The sequence below is a fragment of the Apium graveolens genome, chromosome 1 (assembly GCF_009905375.1).
Source record: "Apium graveolens cultivar Ventura chromosome 1, ASM990537v1, whole genome shotgun sequence".
In the NCBI taxonomy this organism is placed as follows: Eukaryota; Viridiplantae; Streptophyta; class Magnoliopsida; order Apiales; family Apiaceae; genus Apium; species Apium graveolens.
In genome coordinates, this window is record NC_133647.1 from 85,745,291 (window position 1) to 85,762,625 (window position 17,335).

The window sequence follows — 17,335 nt, forward strand, 5'->3', positions numbered from 1 at the left end:
AATATATAATTTTTTTTATCACTTAATCAAAATCATGAAAATTTTGTCGAATCTATAATTTCCTACATGAATAATGTTATATCCGGGATATATCGTGTAATTATTTTTATCAATAAATAATTATTATGTGATTTCTGGTGAATTATCTGATGATTGGTATTGATATTTAGATGTTTATATGTGATAAAATGTGAGTATTTTAATTTTAATATGTCCAGAATAAAGTATAGATAATTTTGATATTTTCTGGTAATGTTTAGGTTGTTATCTGATTTTTAAATGATTTATGGATTTAATAATTATTTTTTTGAATATTTATAAACTATTTTATATAACCGGGAATCGTCCAACTTCAACCATTTTTGTGTTTTTACAACCCGAAAGTCTTCGGAAAACTCCTTTCGCACATAATCTGATTATTCTGAAAATTCATTTCGATAGATCAATAAAACTCGTATTCTCGAGAGACGGGATATTTTGATTAAATTATTAAATTATTCTCTCGTAGAGTGTTTTATAAGAAGACCGATTTTGATATTTTTCTAAAACTGGTATCAAATTGGATCGTTTTAATAGTTACTTAGCGGCTAAGTAATCTATTTTCGGATCCGATATGATCTAACGGGTATTAATATTCCATAAATATAAATAGACTTTTTCTTATTTTATTTTATACAGATAATCATAAACAAACAATTAAAACATATAATTTACAGAGAAAAACTTGAATATTCGTCGTGTTCTTCAAAATAAAACCTAAAAACGAAGGCGTTATCGAAATCGAAATCAAGCGTGTGAATAACCGAATCGAAACTCTCGAAAAGAACTTTCAGAATCAACAATCAGTTTTACTGCAGAAATTAAAGGTATTTTCCTATTTATTTATTTATTTATTTTAATTCGAATTAATTTATGATTAATATATGAAATTTTGATTTTGATGTTGTTTGTGTGATTTGATGATTGTATCTTGTAGATAATTTTAACCTGATCATTTTGGTATATTATATGTTGAATTTGGAGTTCAATAACATACTGAAAAGGGAGTTTGATTTTCGAAATAATAAAATTAGGGTTTATGTAGTGTGAATCTTCTTAATTGATTTTTAGGCGTTTTCAATCTAGGGGTTATTAGCTTAAATTGATTGCACCAAAAAATAGATCGTTGAAAAACGAATCGATTGGTATATATGTGATTAACGGAGGATTCCTGGAATGACTTGGCCGGAAAATAGGGCTCGGCGGCACCTAAAACTTCGACCAAGTTTTCTGGTCGATTTGTTAATTATTTGATGATTCTACCCTTGTAGTCGTATTTCTGGAATCGATTAAATTGTACGCTGTTATTTTGGTGAATTTCTGGGTGTGTTTATAGTCGCCGGGAAAGCTTGGTGGCCGCCGTTAATGGCGGCCAGCCACAGGGGACGATGATCGGAGAAGAAAACGGTGAAAATTACCGTTTAATCCCTGTAGTTTTGTAAACCTTGCATTTCAGTCCCTGTGATTTTAAAAATTTACAAAAAATGGATTTCTGTTTTATATATTTTCAAAAATAGTATTTTATTTTTATATTATTTTCAGAAAATTGTTTTTAATTATATAAAATTTCAAAATTCATTATTTATTATTCCGAAAATTATTTTTAATTTAAAAATAAATCTAAATTATTTAATTAGTTAATTTTTTGATAATTAGTTATTTAATTAGTCAATTAATTTAAATATTAATTAATTTAATTAGTTATTAATTAATTTTAATTGATTATTTAATTAGATTTAATTATTTCTTTTGATTTAAAAATTTTAAAAAATAGTTTTGAGATTTAAAATATTATTTTAAAATATTATTAAATGATTTTAAAATCAGATTCGGGTGTTCGAACCTTGTTATTTAATTATAAAATCATTCATTGACCCATTTTAATTCTGAAAAATATTTAAAAATTAGTATTAAATACCCGAAAAATCATTTTAACCCCAAATCTTCTTTGAAGATTTACTTTGATCGAATGTCTTAGGTGCTAAGTGCTATATGTGATCAGATTAATGTATAATACGCCTGTATGTGCATTGTTTCACGGTTTTTATCATAACTTTCAATCCGTAGGTCGGATTTAGGTGAAACGAATGGTAGATAGAAGTTTGTAACAAATAGAATGAGATGTGAATAAGTACTGATAATTACATGTGATTTCTAACAGAGTAAGCGAGACATAGAAAGGGAAACCAAGTGGTCAGTGAGTTAGAATCAATAGACGAGTACAAGTAAAGTGAAAGTGAAACGAAATAAAGCAAGTACTCTTGAACCTTCTTGTGATATATTACAAGTATTTCCGTTCATTCTTGTAATACTGCAATTATTTCTTGAACCATATTGATATGTATTAAGATAGTTCTGTTTTATATTGCAAGTACTTTAAAGTAATTAACCCTAAACCTCGATTCTTGTTATTGATGTGGAGCCGTAAGCCTTATTCTTTGTAAACCATTGATTGTTGAATTTCCAGATATAAACCACACATATACGATACTACTCCACAAATACATATATACCACATACAGATCCCTGAAATGGAATTGCTTAACATACGAACCTTTACACCTTGTATAACAAAAGACCAATGCTTGTAACCATTAAACCTTTGGTCTACTACTTTCTGATCCTTTCCTTGGCTGGAAGCCAATCTGTATATTTACCTTGATATACTTTCAGGATATTATGAATAACCCTATGCTTCGAGATAAATGTTATTTATGATTAAGCTTATTGATTTACATTGTTTATCATGTGTTTATTATATAATTGGATTGTTTTTAAATATGGACCAGATTCGTGGTCATATTAGGCCAATGCGTGCCTTGGATACAGTATAAAGAGCAGAGTTGTGTGCCTTGCTCGGGGTTAGTGTGTGACTGATCAGCAGCCTAACCTTGGTTTTTAAAATAAAAGTGAATATCCAATTCTAATCATTGCTTATCAAGAAACTTGATTCCTTATATCAATACAATTGATCATTGTTTAATCTCAGTGTTGTCATTATGACTTGCTGAGCTAGTTAGCTCACTCTTGCAAATCTGTTTATGTTCTTTTTTAGTTAAAAAGGAAACTGGTGGTAGCGAGGATCCCCATAAAAATGTGCGAGCTAGATTCCCAGGTTGAAATGGAATAAGCTAGCAAAGGATGTTTGTCTTAGTTTGAGTTGAAAGTTTGTAAAACTATTTTATTTTCAGTTGTAGGATAAATAAATTGGGATTTGGTAAGTTATAATATAAATAAGGTTGTGGCTTGTGGGCATACTTTAACCTGTTGCGATCCGTGGATTATGATAAGTAGGGTCATTGCATATATTATTTTCATAAATATGTTTATATATTGGGTGTGTGTGTGTGTTACGAACCCCAAACTTTTGACCCGGGTTTGGAGGGCGTCACAAATAACCCCAAATCATATCAAAATAAATTAATTCTCACAAGAAAATACTAAATAAAACTCAAATAAATTGAGAGGTTATTTATGAAATTACAAGAGAAGCTAATCAAAAAAAAGAAAAAAAAAGTAAAAAATACTGAAAAATATTCTACCATGCATGTACTGAAATTCTAATATACTTGATTAAAATTATATTGCTAAAAGTTTATTTGCCTAAACTATCAAAAGAATTTAATAAACCGTAAAGTTAATTTAAACAAAGCTTAATATTCCCATATAGGTCAAATTTAGACGTTGTTTACGATTTCTAAACATTGACCAAATGTCAAAGTCGATGCCTAACAAGTAATGAGTTTTTTTTTATTAAAGGAAAAGGAGAAGCTTCAAAAACAGCAGCCTGAAGTCCAGAATAGGAGAAACCAAAGGATCTAGAAAGCTTAAAATAACAGAAATTCAAATCCTAACATAAGCATGCTATTACTACAACAGAGGAACCATGCACGAAACTACATAACTAGCGTCATACTATCTTGAAACCAGGGACCAAATAGATGCATGATAGATTGGAATGGGTGAGATATAACTTAGAAAAGGTTGAAAAGATCATCGTCCACATCCAATTAATCCTCATGAATGACATCATGCAGTTGGAGGTTATCATTGTTCAAGGCTAAGTTTTGCATGAACTGGTCAGCCAGCTCTCCCCAACCTTCCTCAAGAGCTTCATTTAAAGTCTCAGATTCTTCCTGGACCATAGGTGCTTCAAAAAATTGCTCAACATGAGGGCCAAGACCCATGTCAAGATTAAGAACCTGTCCAAGTGCACCAATAGGTTCGTAGAATAGATTGAGCCTGGTAAAGAGTTCACCACCAAGGAGGGCCAGGTATGTTGGGGCACGATTCCTTTCCGGGAAGACGAACCTGAAGGAATAGATCCAAGACGGATCACTAATTTTAATTATGATTTTCTGAATCAGATTCCTATACATAGGATGATTGTTTTGATTTGCAAATTGAATAGCTCCAAAAACTTCAAGGTTGTCCATCTCCAAAATGACCTTAGAAACCCCCTAAATATATCTATGCCTCAGACCAATGACGATAGCCCAGAACTGACATGAAAGAAAGGTGAGGTGAGGGATAACACCTGCGATGTAGTTGAGCATGCTACCACTTGAAGAACAAAGGAAAACCCCAATGCCATTCATATTACCATTGGGCCTTGAGTTGTTGAATCTAGCTCCATGCACATTGACCTTAAGCGCACTAGGAGGAGGGATTTCCCAATAGAGATCCATAGAGATTAAAACAAAATAAGGGAGGAGTTGTGTTTGAGTGAATAGATGATCCACATAGAGAATACTTATATAACTAGAATGAGAAACTATGCATGCAACGCTGAACCAATAGAGGGGAGCACAACTAGTTCCCATGCAAGCAAACTTCAATTTCCAATTTGGGTCGTAATTATACCCTAGACGTTCAGCCGCCTCCTCATAATTACACTACCATTTTATTACACCAGAAACTAGAGTTTTGTCCCATAATACAGAGCACAGTCTCCACCTACTTCCTGGGATAAACAACTGTCCAATGATAGAATCAAAGTGAGAAAACCACTATATGCAAAGAAATCTATTACCTAAGCAAAAATCTAAACCTAGGTCCATTTATCCAGAAAGTTTGCTCGATTACTTCCCTCTTTTGCAAGTTCATCAGCAACATTATTCCATTCCCTAGGTATATACATGAGTTGTTATTAGGGAAGATTTTTACCAGATCCTATACTCTATCTCTCAAAATATGATGGTCAAATCTATCAGCTTTAACTTTGAGGAAAATTGTTTCAAGGTTCTTTGAATTAGTACAAATAACACCACTTGAATTACTGTTGTAATAATGCATATTGAAGATAAGATGCTTGACAACTTCAAACTCCAAATGAACTGGGTCTGAGGCTAAACAGGGTCCAGAAAAAACATTACAACATTTCTTATTTATATGGATGATGAGCCCTTCTCTACCACCTTTATTATTATACCATGCACCATCACAAAATGCCACAAATTCATAGGATGAGAATAACCTTTCAAACAGCTCCTTTTTACCCTCCCTAGAAGCATTCTTCATTAAAGAAATGGGATCACACAACCAAAGATTCAAAGATTTCAATGGATTTAGTCCAAAATGGTTACACCAGAATCTAGATTCCACTGTGATTTGCTGGAAAATGAGCTCCTCTTCAACTTTCTTATGATTAAGAACAAACACATTACTAGCTTTCCATAATTCCCAAAGAGTGAATGACGCCATTATATGCCATACTTTCAAACAAACCGGTGTTTTAATTACACCTAAAAGAGAATGCAAGAAATTCGGTATTGTCACTTGAGAAAAATTCAAAGTCCACCAATTAAAAACCCTTTGCCATACTTGCTTTGCTACCTTGCACTCCCAAAGAATATGCTTCCAGTCTTTATCTCCATGCATGCAAATCATGCACGTGGTGTCTTGAACTAAAATTTAATGTGCAACAAAACATTTTGAGGGAAGAATCCTGTGAAATAGTTTTAATAAGAAAACTGTTAGGTCACACAACACTGTAGAATGGGGTTGAATACAGTGTTATTATAATCAAATTGATTTTGAACACAAGTAACAGTTTAAACAGATATATTCAATATAATAAACTCTATTACAATGGAACTGTTCTCTCTCAGTGATGAACAAATATCACTAAGAGCTGCTAGGTTATATTGTATAATCTTCTCGATAATGATAACACATATAGTGTAAACCTAAGTCTGTGTTTTTATACTACACAGTTACAAGATAACCTCTAATTGATATGAAATATGATTCTGTCTTCTAAAATATATCAATCAGATATCTTCTACAACTCTTCCAGTCTTCTAACTCTTTCCATGCATATCTTTTTTGTTTTAGTCTCGATCTTCTACTGTAAATCAGCTTCCTTCCTTAATTGTAAGTCATCCCGCACTTAAGTTCTGATATGACCTTAAGTTCTGATATTAAGTTCTGACTTCCAGTAAGTCCTGATTTCAGTAAGTCCTGATTTGTCCTGTTGTTAAGTTCTGAAAACTAAACATAAATCATATTAGACATGACATCTCAAATATATCTAACAATCTCCCCCAACTTGTAAATTATACAAAATATACAAGTTAATAGATTTGATGATGTCAAAAACATTTAGGTATAAATGTAATAAGAGTTTAACTAGATAACTAACTACAACTTACAGCCCTTGTAGCTTTTACCAATCTCACTGAGTCAATCTGAATCCATAATGATTCTTGACAAAGCTTAATATCAGCTTTTCTTCTTTAATCCTCAGGACTTGAGAGAGTGTAGTCTTAACTTGCTTCATCTCTTCATTCTGACTTCCAATCTGGTAGATTGCAGTCCTTAAAGAAGAGATATGGTTTCTTTCTAAACCATCATTCAGTCTTATTACCCTTGGATGAGGAGAATCTTCATTGTAGCACATAAATTTCTCATTCAGTATCAATTCAAGCTTAGCAGAATCCTTCCTCATTGGAGTTTCACTTCCATCATTTTTAACAATACTAGGAGTAAATTCTGTAATTCTTGAACCAGAAATTCTTGCTTTATCTCTGATGGTTTTCAATATGAATTTTGACCATCTCCTGGTAATATCAGACTTTACCTCTAAAAGGTAATGAAATAATTGAAGTTCTTTCAATATTTTGTTTAGCACATCTGATTCTGACATCTGATATGTCCTTCCATCTTTAAGAAATAGAATCAGATTTTCCTTAACATTGTGCTTGTTACGAGCATCCAGTACCACTTGAACAGATATAACTTTATCAAGATGTTTCTGTGTAACATCTTCAAGAGGTCTCTCAGTCAATAGAAATGGATCTCTAGTATCAACTTCATGTCCTGTCATGATCTTAGCTTCATCAGAACCTAGTCCAACCCTGTCTCTTGGTTCTCTAGCATTTAACCCAATAGTCATGAAAGTAGACAGTAATTGGCTTTTTTTGGATCTGATGGTTTGACTTTTTTCCACAGAAGTTTCTTTTTATCAGCTACTTCCATTTTATTTAAATCAATTTGAACACTGTCAGAGGTTGACTTGATGACTTTATCAGAACTTGCTGTTTTTATTATAACTTACAGTTCTTTACTCTGAACAACTTGAGCTTTGTCAGAGGTTGTCTTTGATTCTTCAGAAATCTTCTTTCTTTTCAGAGTTTGAAAATCTGCATCTTCAACAAGTGTATCATCAGTAACCTGAACCATTTTACACACAGGTTTTATCAGAATTTGAGGAATTTTTATCTCCTGTGGCTTGATTGGTCCATCAACTTTTCCCTTTCCTTTATCTTTGGGATCAATCTCAGTTTATGATCTAGTCTTGACTTTAAATACCTCAGAAATTGACTTTTCTTTGATCACAATACCTTTTTCCTTAGGCCTTGGAGGTTTCTTTGCAACAGAAGCTTTTGGTGTTAGATTTTTCTTCTCAGCTTTAAATCTAGCTTCTTCCTCCTTGAGATTTTCTAAATCCATTCCTGGATTATGCTTCAGAAATAATCTTCTAGCAATTTCCTCATCAAATGTCTGAATCTTGGGATCCTTGTAGTAGACTATAGTCTGCTTTCCCTTGAGCTTCAGAGTTTGCATGAACTTTTAAGAATCTTGACTTCCACCTTGTATCAGAACATCAGACTTTATCAGACTTTGCTCATCAGAACTTGATATCAGATTTTGAGTTTCATTACTTGCTATCAGATTTTGAGTTTGAGCAGCTTCAGAACTTATCTTCTTTTGTGTTGAAGATTTGCTTGCATCAGTACTTAGATTCCATAAAGAAACCTTGCTTATCTGCTCTTTTCCTTGAACTTGACCTCTACCCTTGCTAGGGTTTCCCTGGTCATCAGTTTCATCATCTTTCTTCTTCAGTAATTGATCATTTGAGCATTTTGACTTAACTATCTTCTCCCCCTTTTTGGCATCATCTGATAATAGGAGTGAGAGAAGAAGTTCCACTGAAGATTGAATATCATTCAATTGAGCCTGTTGAGAAGCTTGATTATCCAGGACCTCAGAGATTTGTGCATGTTGCTTCTTTGAGTTTTCTCAATTGCTTCTACCTTTTCAAAAATAGGTATCAATATGTCGATTCAAACTCAACATTTATCTGTCAAATCAGCACAAATTATTAGTAACCACAATTTTAATCAAAACATTCATCAAGAAATGCAGTTCAAGTAGATGAAGTAAAGATTAACAGGTTACAATAAGACCATTCACATTCACATAATACGAGATAAACAAAGATGAAATCTTGCAATCAAAAGAAATTTCATTAAAATATCCAAAGAGTACATCTTATGAAATTTGTAAATTACATGCAAAAGATTACAAAATAATCCTAGTCTAAGATGGTGAAGATCAACAACTTTGGTCTAAAAAGGAAAGCTATCAGCTAGTTCCTCCTGCTGCTGACAAACAGCACTGCAAGACGGATGATTCGTTCTTGCTGAAGAAGAGCCTCTCTCCGTTCTTCTTCCAAGTGATCAAGATAGAGTTTATAGTCCATCTGAAAGAACAAGAGGTTTGTCTGAACCTCTTGTGGAACCAAGTTCCATATCTCACAAGGAATGGCAGTGACGTGCCACTCCTGTTCCCAGTCACCATAACTGAACTCGACGTTGAAGTTATCATAGTTCATAAGCATGTTGACAAGAACCATTTTTATGAAGGATGAAAAATGGTGAGAATTAAAAGAGAGAGAATGCTTTAGTGTGAGAATAGAAGATGATATATCTAGGATGAAATGTCGGTTAAATAACCAATGGAATATCTGTTGGGAACCACGGACTTAGGGTGTTACTACATTTTACGATAAAGATTACGAAAAGAGGATTACCTTGTTAATGGTTGATTCCACGCTCTTCTATTGTATTACCAAATTCCCTTGAGCGAAGTGTGGCCTCCGTCTTCTCAAGTTATCCTCTCTTCTTGCTCCTTGGTGGCTACAATATGTTTTCACATAATCCCAAGCAAGAAGAGAATAAGAATATATATAGGCTACAATAGGGACCATGGATAATTAGGTTGGACCTTCTAATTACATCTTGAGCCTAGCCCAATGTAATTAAATATTAATTCAATCCACTAAAGAATTAATATTTGCACTACCTTTCCTAATACCGTAATTTAATTAATTCGGTTCCAATATTATTTGCTTATTAAATTCCCCATGTTTAAAATATCATATGTCCATTAATTAAATAAATTACTGATAATTTATTTAATTAATATCTTTTATCCTTGATCATCCACTCAACCTTTATTTAATTATGCCAGAATAAATTCCACCTGCAGGGTTTCACATAATTAAATCTTTTTGAGCTTTCAAGGGGACATCATTAACCCGAATATTATCAGGACATGGATTCCTTCAATAAATAATATCCACCATGTATATAATTCCATCACCCAAAATATAATGATATAATTCAAAAGAATTATTTCATATATAAATCAAAGCATGTAAATAATATACACGTGTCAGTTACTATTTCTGGATTAAGAACCTAAGCATTAATAATAACATAGAATCTTAGTTCTCCTTCTTAATCAGTATTAAGGGAACAATTCTAAATTTGATCCTGTTCAATATACACAAAGTATACTAGCATTATTTATTAGTCAATATAAACTAATCTAAATAATACTACAGCCATACCAGTGGATTGTCCAACACCACTTGTGCTGTGAACATTATTATATTATATAACCGTATTTAACAATCTAATATTCTGTATCCCATTTGATACTAGATTGTTCACAATATATAATATTAGACAACATGTAAACATTCAAATGATTCTCAAATAAACTGGCCAGAAATAAATGTACATACTTTAAATAAATATTTTCAGTATACACTAACAATCTCCCACTTATACTCAAAATATTCTATGTGTACATCAGTGTTTATTTAATCCACTATTACATAAAAATCTATGTGTCCATCCATCTGACTCCTATCGCTTCCACATGCTTGTCAAAAACCTTGGTTGGCAAGCTCTTTATGAAAGGATCTGCTCGGTTGTCTTCTGATGATATGTGAGCCACAACTATATCCCCTCGCTTTACGATTCCTCGTATGAGATGATACTTACGTTCAATATGTTTAGCTGCTTTGTGGTCTCGCGGTTCCTTTGAATTTGCCACAGCACCAGTGTTATCACAATACACCGTCAAGCTCCTAGGCAAATTAGGTACCACATCTAAGTCCAAAAGGAAGTTCCTGAACCATACAGCCTCCTTGGCAGCCTCAGAGGCCGCCACGTACTCGGCCTCCATGGTGGAGTCTGCAATACATTTCTGCTTTACACTCCTCCATATAACGGCTCCACCTCCCAAAGTAAAAACATATCCCGAGGTTGATTTCCTCTTATCCCTATCTGATTGGAAATCTGAATCAGTATATACCAAAGGAAATAGATCTGAGGCCTTGTAAATTAACATATACTCCTTAGTCCTTCTCAGGTACTTGAGTATAGTTTTTACTGCACTCCAATGTTCCTGAACTAGGTTCGACCGATATCTACTAACCATGCCTACAGCAAAGCAGATGTCAGGCCTCGTACATAACATAGCATACATTAAGCTTCCACATGCTGAAGCATAAGGAACTGCTTTCATGCTCTCTATATCCTTAGATGTCGAAGGACACTGCTTCTTAGATAGAGCAACTCCATGCTTAAAAGGTAGAAAACCTTTCTTGGAGTTCTGCATGTTAAAATGAGCTAATACTTCATCAATATAGGGCTCTTGAGATAAAGCCAACATCCTTTTCTTGCGATCCCTTATAACTTTGATCCCAAGGATGTATGCCGCTTCACCTAAGTCCTTCATGTCAAATTGTTTGAACAACCATGCCTTTACTGATGATAACATCTCAACATTGTTTCCAATGAGTAAAATATCATCTACATATAGTACTAGAAAAACCACTGCATTACCTTCACTTCTCTTATACACGCACGATTCGCTTGGACTTTGATCAAATCCATATGACTGGACTGCCTGATCAAAATGAATATTCCAGTCTCTAGAAGCTTGTTTAAGTCCATAAATAGACCTCTTAAGCTTACATACCAGATGCTCTTGGCCTTCCTTAATGAATCCTTTTGGTTGCTGCATATAGATGGTTTCTTCAAGACTTCCATTAAGAAAAGCTGTCTTGACATCCATTTGCCAAATCTCATAATCGAGATGAGCTGCTATAGATAAAAGAATACGGATTGACTTAAGCATGACTACCGGTGAAAAAGTTTCCTCATAATCGATACCTTCTTTCTGAGTATACCCTTTCGCAATAAGTCTTGCTTTCCAGGCTTTCACCTTTTTATCTAATCCCCTTTTTTTCTTGTAGATCCACTTACATCCAATAGGTTTTATACCTTTGGGTGGTTCCACGAGCTCCCAGACCTGATTAGAATACATTGATTCTATCTCAGATTCCATCGTCTTTTGCCAAAGATCTGCATCTTTGTCTTGTGCTGCCTCTTCATATGTACGGGGATCATCATCATGTTCACCAGAGACCAAGTCTGAAGACTCTCCCAAAAACATGAATCTATCAGGCCGTTGAACAACCCTCCCACTACGACGAGGCACTGGTGTGGTATTAGTGACAGGTTGTACATTATGTTGTGGTTGTTCTACTTGTACTACACCTTCATGGGTATTATTTGTCCCTCCCACTAGTTCCTCTAAAACGACACTACTCATGGGTTTGTGATTCATTATATATTCCTCCTCTAAGAATCTTGCATTGGTGCTAACAATGACATCCCGATTCTTCGGACTATAAAATAAATATCCTTTCGTCCCCATGGGGTAGCCTACAAACAACCTTACTTCTGTACGAGATTCTAACTTAGTCGCGTTCTTATTCAGCACATGTGCTGGACAACCCCATATTCGAATATGTCTTAGACTCAGTTTATCCCCGGTCCACAATTATAAGGGGGTTTTAGGAACCGACTTAGAAGGTACTAAGTTCAGAAGATAAGCTGTTGTCTCTAAGGCATGTCCCCAAAACGACTTGGGTAAATCTGAATAACTCATCATCGATCTAATACTCTCTAAAAGAGTCCGGTTCCTTCTCTCTGCTACACCGTTCTGCTGGGGTGTGCCTGGTGCAGTTAACTGGGATTCTATCCCATTTTCTGATAAATATTCCCTAAATTCTCCAAGCAAGTATTCGCCACCATGATCTGATCGTAGTGACTTGATACTTTTATTAAGTCGCTTCTCCGTTTTAGCTTTGTACTCTTTGAACTTATCAAAGCACTCAGACTTACGGTGCAACAAATAAACGTACCCATATCTAGAATAATCATCAATGAAAGTGACGAAATATTCATAACCACCTCTTGCTTGGATATTCATAGGTCCACATAAATCAGAGTGAACCAATTCTAACAGTTATTTGGCTCTATTCCCTTTTGCCTTGAAAGGCCTATTAGTCATTTTACCTTCCAAGCAGGATTCACAAACTGGAAATGGCTCCACTGCCAATGAGCTTAAAGGCCCGTCTACTACCAGTCTTTGAATCCTCCTCAAGTTAATATGACCTAATCTCAAGTGCCAAAGATATGTTTGGTTCAAACTAGAAGGTTCCTTTCTTTTAGTAGAGTTAGAAGATGTGTTGTTCAATTCCCTAAAATGCAGTTGCAGTGCAGGTTGACTAGGATTAATTATATACAAATTGTCTTGCAATGTACCAGAACATATAATTTGTTTATTCATCATAATAGAAACATTATGATCCAAACAAACATTATAACCATCCAAAGCAAGTTTAGAAACCGAAATTAAATTCCTTCTAAAAGAAGGTACATAAAGACAATTGTTCAAAACCAAAATCCTATCGGAACCAAAAGATAAATGAATAACTCTTACCGCAACTATGCTACTTTCGTAGCATCTCCCATGAACACGTATATCTCACCATCTCTAAGCATTCTGGATAGTTGGAACCCCTGCATAGAATTACAAACATGATCAGTGGCTCCTGTATCTACACACCAAGTGCTCGTAGATATAGCCGCTATAAATGTTTCTGTAACTAGAGAAAGAGATATACCAGTATTGTTTGTCTTCTTAGGAAGAGGACAATCCTGTTTCCAGTGACCTGACTGTTTGCATCTGAAGCACTTTCCCTTAGGCTTTTTCACACCACCCTGAACTCCCACTGCCTTCACAGCTTTCTGTGTCTGAGCCTTTTTCTTCTTCTTAATACCTTTCGGCTTAGAGGAAGAACCTTTCTCAGCCACATTCACTTGAACACTCTGCCGAAATAATCCTTCAGCTGCCTGAAGTTCTGTCAGCAGTTCCGCGAGACTATACTGCCTCTTGTTCATGTTGTAATTCAAGCGGAACTGCTCAAAACTCTTGGACAAGCTCATAAGGATAATGTCAATCTGGGTTTCCCCGTCAAATTCAGCACCAAGGATCTCTATCTCATTCAGATGCGACATCATCTTGAGAACATGATCCCTGACAGGTGTGCCTTCATCCATCTGAGTGTTTATTAAAGCCTTCATGGCTACTTGCCTAGCAGCCCTATTCTGATCTCCAAAAAGTTCCTTGAGATTAAAGAGCATATCTGAAGCAGTGGCCATAGACTGATGCTGATGCTGCAAAACACCCGACATTGCTGCCAGAATGTAACATCGCGACATCTCATCAGCCTTAATCCACCGTTTATAATACTCTTTCTCATCTTCAGGAGCATCAGCAGCAGGCTGTTCAGGCTTGGGTTCATAAGTGCAAAACTTGTACTCCTCAGCAGTCAACACAATGTCCAAATTTCGTTTCCATTCAATATAGTTAGGTCCGGTAAGTTTGTTATCCTTAAGTATGGTGAATAGTGGATTAAAGCCCATTTTATCCTGAGAATCATGCATAAAAACATCACATAAATAAGGGTGCATTAATTATTAAGATCTAAATTATTAAAATTTAATGCACTAACATCTAAACACCATAAGCTTCTGGTACGCCACAATGTGTGACATGTATACCACCTAATTTTGTTTAAATGTTACTTCGGTTCTATTACTAAATAATATGCCACGTTGGGGTGGACTATATTATTTTTCATAGCTAAGTGTATACCATCATCAAATCTTAAATTATTCGAAATCTATGGAACTTGGTACGCCACGATGGGTGGCGTGTATACCTTCCAATATTCGTAATTTTGCCTTGAATAGAATATTTCAATTCAATATTCATCAATGGTTTGATTTCCAGGTAGTGGAGGAGTCACATCGGTCTCGCTTAAAACCCACAGCCTTACAAGTTCGATGAACCCGTTTTTGACAAAATCGCCCCAAATCAGAAATAAAGAAAATCCGTATTTATTCCTTTCAAAATTTATTAATTTAAGAAGTTTGTTCTAGTAATTTCTATAACATTCTAGACACCATAAATTACATGCCACGATGGGTGACGTATATATAATTTATATTCGTCTTTATGTTAAATTACCTACAATCAATAATGGAGACCATGGGATTTAATTTCATATTAATTCCCTCTCCCACTTAGATTTTTTTTATTAAAATTGAGAAATTTTAAAATTAAATGGGGCCCTATGTTGTTATAATTATGTCTAATCATGCATTCAAAATACACACATAATTTTAGCAACATATAACATTTAATTAAAGCAATAAATAAAATTTATGTCCATGTCATCCTAATTAAGTTAAACATGCAATTTTAAAAGAATTACACACATAATTAACGACACACATAATCAATAAATTAAAGCAATAATTAAAATTTAATGGAAAAAATTAAAATAAATTTTCCACTATTATGGCCCTTGAAAAAAAATCCAGCTCTAAAAAAAAATCTGCCCCAAGCGCGCCCCGACGCCCCCAGCAGCCCCAGCAGCCCCAGCAGCCCCAGCAACCTCAGCAGCCCGAGCAGCCCCAGCTGCCGCAGCGGCCCCAGCAGCCCCAGCTGTCGCAGCGGCCGCAGCGCGCGCGCCTGTTGCTTTTCTGTGAGTTTTGTTTTGATTTTGTTCGATCCAAACATCAACATCAGCCCCTTGTAATCGCACAGCGGAACAAAAAACTACCGGAATTGATTTCCGATCGCACATAACTATTACAAAATACCCGGAACAATTACAAAAAAAAATAGATCCAATACAAAACTAATTTTGTAAAATCTATTCTAACACGATCAACCCTCGTGTAAATTACAACCACGATTAAACCACGTGGAAACCAAAACAAAAATTAACCACGATTAAACCACGTGGGATCCAAACACATAATTAAAATATACATGGCCATAATAGTGGATTAACAACCTGCATAAAAAACAATACAAGCAAAACACTATATACACGCATATATAATTACGACATGGACATTATATCATAAAACGTAGAACTTATTACCAGGCTCTGATACCAATTGTTGGGAACCACGGACTTAGGGTGTTACTACGTTTTACGATAAAGATTACGAAAAGAGGATTACCTTGTTAATGGTTGATTCCACGCTCTTCTATTGTATTCCCAAATTCCCTTGAGCGAAGTGTAGCCTCCGTCTTCTCAAGTTATCCTCTCTTCTTGCTCCTTGGTGGCTACAATATGTTTTCACATAATCCCAAGCAAGAAGAGAATTAGAATATATATAGGCTACAATATGGACCATGGATAATTAGGTTGGGCCTTCTAATTACATCTTGAGCCTATCCCAATGTAATTAAATATTAATTCAATCCACTAAAGAATTAATATTTGCACTACCTTTCCTAATACCGTAATTTAATTAATTCGGTTCCAATATTATTTGCTTATTAAATTCCCCATGTTTAAAATATCATATGTCCATTAATTAAATAAATTACTGATAATTTATTTAATTAATATCTTTTATCCTTGATCATCCACTCAACCTTTATTTAATTATGCCAGAATAAATTCCACCTGCAAGGTTTCACATAATTAAATCTTTTTAAGCTTTCAAGGGGACATCATTAACCCGAATATTATCAGGACATGGATTCCTTCAATAAATAATATCCACCATGTATATAATTCCATCACCCAAAATATAATGATATAATTCAAAAGAATTATTTCATATATAAATCAAAGCATGTAAATAATATACACGTGTCAATTACTATTTCTGGATTAAGAACCTAAGCATTAATAATAACATAGAATCTTAGTTCTCCTTCTTAATCAGTATTAAGGGAACAATTCTAAATTTGATCCTGTTCAATATACACAAAGTATACTAGCATTATTTATTAGTCAATATAAACTAATCTAAATAATACTACAGCCATACCAGTGGATTGTCCAACACCACCTGTGCTGTGAACCTTATTATATTATATAACCGTATTTAACAATCTAATATTCTGTATCCCATTTGATACTAGATTGTTCACAATATATAATATTAGACAACATGTAAACATTCAAATGATTCTCAAATAAACTGGCCAGAAATAAATGTACATACTTCAAATAAATATTTTCAGTATACACTAACAATATCAAGGGACTAGAGGACTAATTAATGATTAAGTGTAGAGATAATGATGCCTCGTCTCCTTAGACCGATGTGTAATAATAACAGTCAGTAAAAATTTAAAGCATGAGTTAATGGGCACGAGAAATAAGTAATAATTACTGTGCACATACAGTTTTTCAAGACAAACACATTTATCACTAACCTAAATGATTATGACTGTTTTATCTCACCTAATTATATTCTGATTAAATATGACCGTTTCAGTATTTACCACAAATAAGTCAAGTATAAAATAATGCCACGCAAGCATCAGA